Source organism: Mandrillus leucophaeus, unplaced genomic scaffold (genome assembly GCF_000951045.1).
Source record: "Mandrillus leucophaeus isolate KB7577 unplaced genomic scaffold, Mleu.le_1.0 Scaffold38, whole genome shotgun sequence".
Taxonomy (NCBI): Eukaryota; Metazoa; Chordata; class Mammalia; order Primates; family Cercopithecidae; genus Mandrillus; species Mandrillus leucophaeus.
The window spans coordinates 5,997,272-6,004,452 of record NW_012104031.1 but is presented as its reverse complement, the minus strand read 5'-3'; positions in this window follow the sequence as shown (position 1 = coordinate 6,004,452).

Here is a 7,181-nt window from a genome sequence, read left to right as displayed (position 1 = left end):
CAAATCAGTAAGAGAGTTTGCGACTTTTTCCATGAACACAACTGAGGTGTGCACAGCTCTTTTATATTGGATGCTAACCCCAAGGAACATTGGGTCAAGAGCACGTTAGGAATGAGGACAGGCCACTGCCTCTTCATTAGGGTTTCTTGAAGGCTGACTCTTACTTTCTCTAGCCACTTTTTTTTCCTTCCCTTCATTCCTCAGTTCACTGGCAGCTAACTTCTTCCCCAATGATTGGATTCCATCATTATCATTACAGTGAGAGGCAAGAAAGGTGTGATTCTAGTCAGTGAGCTTCAACATGAAACAGGGTTCTGCTCTACAAAAAAGTGCAGCCACACCCTCTCCAAGGTCACCAGTAACCTCACTGCTAGCTCTAATGAAAACTAAGCTTCAGACTTCATGTTACTTCTCTACATCATTTAAAACTCTCCTCTATTGTTTTCCAAGATACTCTCCTAAGCTCCAGTTCCCCACACCTTCCTCTCACTCTCATATCATTGTTCTTTCTTCTAGTACAATGAGGAGCCAGAGAACAAAGGGGCAGAACTGGTTTGGGGATAGAAATGGGTTAGTTTATTTTCTGGGAAAAAAATGAATTTCACTTGCCAGTGTAAATGTCCAACTAGATAAATATATATGATGATAAAGGCCACACCCTCGGAAGGGAGGAATTGGAAAGAGCCGGGATCCTTGATGACAGGGAGCTTGCTTTAAAACCCTGGACTTACTACTTCCTGACTTCTTTTCATAAGACAAAAATAAACACTTGTTTTTTATTTATTTATTTTACTTATTTTGAGACAGGGTCTCGCTCTGTTACCCAGGCTGGAGTGCAGTGGCACGATCTCAATTCACTGCAGCCTCCGCCACCCGGGTTCACGCAATTCTCGTGCCTCAGCCTCCCAAGTAGCTGGGATTACAGACACGCATCACCACGCCTGGCTAATTTCATATTTTTAGTAGAGTTTCACCATGATGGCTAGGCTGGTCTCAAACTCCTGGCCTCAAGTGATCTGCCGCCTTGGCCTCCCAAAGTGTTGGGATTACAGGTGTGATCCACCGCATCTGGCCAACATCTGCTGTTTTAAAAAACCACTTAATTGAGTTTTCTCTTTTTGCAGCCTAATTCTAACTAATGCAACCTTCATTACCTGTCTACAAAACAAAATTCAAACATAACTTGAAAGGCCCCATGACCTGGCCCCTGCTTCCCTTTCTGTTTGGTCTCCTGCCTCAGCCTTTACCCCCTCATTTCTTGTACTTTCTTCTCAGTCACTTCAAGCAACTGTAGTTCTCTGAATATACCATATGCACCTTCACATGTGCTTCCTGGTGCTCATGTGGGTTTAGGGAACAGGTGTCCTGGGTCTGTTTCTACCCTGCCTGAATTGGAGCTTCTGCAGATTCCCATTAAGCAAGGCAGTCTTCTAGAGCTTCTGCATCGTGAACCAGGAGACAACAGATGAACTCTTAAAGAGTAAAACCTATCCCAAATAACCCATACGGTACTTCTGAAAATACTAGGTTTGTGCAAAAGTAATTGCTGGTTTTGCCATTAATGGCATTTTTGCCATTCTATATCCATATACATTAGTTATATCCACAAAAATGTAGCTGTTTTTCTAATCGTTTTTAGTTTGTGTATTCACATAAATCAATCATCTAATTTAAAAAACAGCATAAAAAGGATTATGTCAAGTAATTGCTTCTCATGTTTGTGGATATAAAAGGGCAACTGTCAAGGGCATTTTTGCCATTAGTGGCAAAACCCGCATTTACTTTTGCACCAACCTAATAAAAGCAAGTATTTTTTAACCCACCAGAGGGAGACAAACAGAAAGAAAACGTGGAAAGAGTCGCAGTAAAGCTGGCACATTTGAAGCTTTCTAGATTATGTAAGATTTAAAGAAAAATGATTAACTCATGCTAATTAATGCTCTCTTAAGATGAAATCTATTACAATTTAGCCAATTTCACAATTTTTAAATTATTAAAATGTGGTATGTATTTTCCTGGTGTTTGTATCTAGTTGCACTTGGGGTCTATAACGAAAAGGTGCAACAGGAAATTAATAATTTTAAAATGCAAAGGACAAAGCAAAAGCTATGGGAAAGTGATAAGAGCACTTTGGATTCTAGCTGAGGATCTGTCTCAACCTAATGATGAGACCAGAGATACGTCTCCTTACTGCAGATCCCTCGCTTGTGGAACGAAAGTACTGGATTAAATCATTATAACCAGCAAGGATTGAGTCATTTCTTTGTGCAAGAGAAATAACCTAATTTAACTCCATAACCTTATAAGGTAGGTACTATGATTATTGCTGTTTTCACATGAGGGAAAGTGGGTTTCCAAGGAGTTAAATAGCTTGCCTGACATTATACAACTATCGGGTCACAGAGTTAGGTTCAGAACTCAGGAAATGGAGCACCATTGCCTGTGCTCTGAACCACTACCCTGTACAATTGTTTTTACAAAGATTCTTTCTGGATCTCAAATGTCTATGGCTTTACAATAAGGACAAGAGTTAAACAAACTGCGTGAACCTAAAGGTATTTTAAAATCTGTCACATTTTGTATTTTCCCTTCTAATTTTCTTCTTCTTTCTTTCTTTCTTCCTTTCTTTTTTTTTTTTTTTTGAGACAGGGTCTCACTCTGTTTTCTAGGCTAGAGGGCAGTGTCATGACCATGGCTCAGAGCAGCCTCGACTTCCCTAGGCTCAGGTGATCCCCCTACCTCAACCTCCTGAGTAGCTGGGACTACAGATGCATGCCACCACGCCCAGTTAATTTTTGCTTTTTTGTGTGTGGTGACGGGATTTCACCATGTTGTCCAGGCTGGTCTCTAACTCCTGGGCTCAAGCGATCCACCTGCCTTGGCTTCCCAAAGCTTTGGGATTACCGGGCCCCTGTGCCTGGCCTCCTTCTAATTTCTAATACATGTTAGACGAAGAGTCTTGCAAGTATCCGCTATAAAATGCTTACACTTTTTTTGTATCAGGTCTGGTTGATGAATCTATGAATTCAGTTGTTGTCACTTGGTGAAACTATCTAAATACATTCAGCAATACTGCCAGTGATTTTAAAAGAACAATTATGCTAGTAATCCCTTTTATTACTATTATTATTATTATTATTATTATTATATTTTTGAGACAGAGTTTCACTTTTGTTGCCCAGGCTGGAGTGCAATAGCGCGATCCAATCTCGGCTCACCGCCACCTCTGCCTCCTGGGTTCAAGCAATTCTCCTGCCTCAGCCTCCTGAGTAGCTGGGATTACAGGCATGCACTACCACACCCGGCTAATTTTGTATTTTTAGTAGAGACAGGGTTTCTCCATGTTGGTTAGGCTGGTCTCGAATTCAGGTGATCCGCCCCCTTGGCCTCCCAAAGTGCTGGGATTATAGGCATGAGCCACCACGCCTAGCCTAGTAATCCTTTTTAATATATAAAGAAAAGAACTCAGGGATTAGAAAATATTATAGACTCTTTTTCTCTTTGAGTCACGCTGGTTTCATTCCAGGGAAGATTAGCAAGATTTAACAACCAATGTCAGCCCCAAAGCCTAGTGGGTATCCTATTTTTACATAAAGGAAGCTTGGGTCTTACATAAAGTTTCACTTAGGAAGAACAATTTTTTTAAGGCCTAGTTTGACCTTCAGTCAGTTGTCTTCTTCCCATTGTGCTTTGCCAACATAGCCCAAGGTCATTCTGACAGCCTGTTGAAAATGTAGCTGATTCTTCCAAGTAGAATTGTAGGTGTTTTCCTAAAGTGGAGAATGAAAAGCTTCAAGTCACTTACCTTTCAACAAATTTACAAAGAGGTATTAGACGGTCTCAATAAGAGTGTTGAGTATGTACAAATCACTCAGCTGTCTATAATAACTCCAAAATAGTTCATACTCTCATTTCTTTTCAGTGGTACATGTCAATACTAGCAGTGTCTAGGCTGCCTAGAATTGCCTAGAATGACACGTTTAGTTGTTTTTATAATCAGTTTTTAGTTTGTGTATTCACATAAATCAATGTCCTAATTTTAAAAACAGCATAAAAAAGATTGTGTCAAGTAATTGCTTCTCATGTTCGTGGATATAAAAGGGCAACTGTCAAGTAAGAAGCCACCTGGAATGCAAGAATTATACATCATCTCAGTCTTTCTAGAGGGGAGAGAGGGGAGTTTTTCTTCAGTCTTGTAGCTTCATGAATAATTCCACACCCATCCACATGTCGTTACCCGTTTACATAAGGCTCTTTTTTTTTTTTTTTGGTTTAGACCACAGGCTGTTCTCTGATTCACTCAGGGGAAAAAAAAAAAATCTACCATCAGAAAGAGTTCTGCCTTTTTTTTTTTTCCCAGATACAACAGTCTGGGGTACAACAGAGAGTTGAGTGTTCTATTTGGACTAACATTTTCTCAGTTTCCTCTAGGATACAAAGATGAATAAATGATGGCATTTTTCTGTCTTCTGTGATAAACAGTGTTTTCGCAAGCCACGGTGTAGGTTTATGTGGACTTTATGGGTTTCATTTAATTCACATGAAATTATGCTAAAGAATGAGCCCATTCACTGTGTCCTGTATTTCTCCCAGCTGTAGTTCTTTAAATATTATTAATAAGTTTCTGTACTACAAGCATTCCTTAAACCCAAACATCCACTCTAACTGACAGCAATTGGGCCCGGGCCATTTGAGATTATATTCCTAAGAAAATGAAAACAAACTCTCGTTTTATCAGTTTTCTCCCTTATCCCAGAAATTTAACAAGGGCAATGCAAACTGCTGTCCTGGAATTTATTCCACTGTTTGAAAGTCTAAAGCAGGACTGTGCAAGATAGTGTGAGCTATATGTGAATTTTAAACCCTCTAGTATCCACTTTAAGAAAAGTAAAAAGAGAAGGGACAATTTATTTTATTTAATTAATCAATTTATTTTTTTGTAGAGATGTGGGTCTCCCTGTGTTGCCCAGGCTAGTCTCGAACTCCTGGGCTTCAGCAGTCCTCCTAACTTGGCCTCCTAAAGTGCTGAGGTTACCGGAGTGTGACACTGTATCTGGCTGATTTTAATAATATATTTTATTTAACCCAATACATCAGAAATATTATCATTTCAATACATAATCAACATAAAAAAATGTTCATGGCCAGGCACAGTGGCTCATGCCCTAGTAATCCTAGCACTTTGGGAGGCCAAGGAGGGAGGATCACGAGGTCACAAGTTCGAGACCAGCCTGGTCAACATGGTGAAACTCCATCTCTGCTAAAAATACAAAAACTAGCCGGGCATCTGTAATCCCAGCTACTCAGGAGGCTGAGGCAGGAGAATTGCTTGAACCCAGGAGGTAGAGGTTACAGTGGGCCGAGAGAGCACCACTGCACTCCAGCCTGGGCAACAAAGCAAGACTCTGTGTTGGAAAAAAAAAAAAAAAAAAATCAGATATTTTACAGTCTTTCAGGCATTCAGTTAAATTTTTACACTTAACAGCATTTACAAGACCAGCCACATTTTAAGTACCTGATAGCCACAATATTGGATGGCACAGGTCTAAGGGGTCTCTCTCTCTCCCTTTCTCTCATTGCATACAGGAAAGAGATAGCAGGGTCTTAGGATGTGGATTCAAAATGTATTAAATATCATAAGAGAACTGCATTCTAACTGGATGAAAACGGCTGGAATTCCCACATCTCCTGATGTCTCTCTGGCCACAAACTTCATGGCCTTTCTGTTCATCTATCAGGTCTTCTGTTGATCTCTGCTGGCAAAGGGCTGTGGTTTAAAGCTTTTTGGATTTCCTGAAGTTGGAGCTTACCCTGAACTGATGGTTCTACAATAACCTGATTTTATATGTACCTGACTGTGCTGAAATTAATGCTAACTTTAAAATTATTCAATTTCCTTTCTCTCAACTTAAAACCCCCACTCTCTCCCTGTAATTTAGAAGTCTTATCTCAAAAATATATGCCAGTGAAAAGTGCCAAGTCAGCAAAAGGGTGAGGACAAATGCATAAAAAGAATTGTGTGGACTGGGCACAGTAGCTCAAGCCTGCAATCCCCAAGACTTTGGGAGGCTGAGGCAGAAGGATCGCTTGAGGCCAGGAGGTGGAGGCTGCAGTGAGATATGATCACACCACTGCACTCTAGCCTGGGCAACAGAGCATGATCCCGTCTGTAAATAAATTAATAAATAGATAGATAGATAAATAAAATAATTATGGGGATCCCTATTTGATACTCGTGACCCCTGAACCACAGTTTAAGGAATGATATTTTTTTGTACTCAGCTCGAGAAGAGGTTAAAAAAATGCCTTTAAAAAACATTACAGCATGTTCCTGAGTCCCAGACCAACCTTTCCTTTTTTCTCTTTTGTTCCCTTTTTTTTTTTTTTTTTTTTTGAGACGAGTCTGGCTCTGTCGCCCAGGCTGGAGTGCAGTGGCCGGATCTCAACTCACTGCAAGCTCCGCCTCCCGGGTTTACGCCATTCTCCTTCCTCAGCCTCCCGAGTAGCTGGGACTACAGGCGCCCGCCACCTCGCCCGGCTAGTTTTTTGTATTTTTTAGTAGAGACGGGGTTTCACCGTGTTAGCCAGGATGGTCTCGATCTCCTGACCTCGTGATCCGCCCGTCTCTGCTGGGATTACAGGCTTGAGCCACCGCGCCCGGCCTGTTCCCTTTTTAACAATTCTCAGTTTCTGGGTAGCTGCAAGCCCAGGATTGCACCCAGGATTCTAAATGAGATGTGAGAAACCATTTACAGAGAGGAACTATTGCTTTGCTCTACAAGGAAATCCCCTGTTTGCAACTAGACCTTTGATAATATTATTATCTAGCCCTAGGGCTCTTTCCTCATTATTTTCTGCAATTCTACCTATTAGGGCTCCATTTAAAAGTATCATGGATGCTTCTTTGATGCATGACCTTCCAGCTTTGTGGGACTGAATTTCATTAGCCTCCTTTCTGCCCATTTCCCTAAACTCTTTAAATCTTTAGTAATCTGGTCCATTCCTAGAATGTAGCAACTGATACTTCTTCATCACAGATTCATCTGTAAACTTAGCTTCCTAATTCAGGACACAGTAAACTCCATTCTCCCTTTGTTTTAAAGGTACGTAGCGTGGAGTAATTAGAATGGCACATTGAGGACAGAGGTCTTGCTTTTCTGGGGTGGTAGGTGTGCACCTGA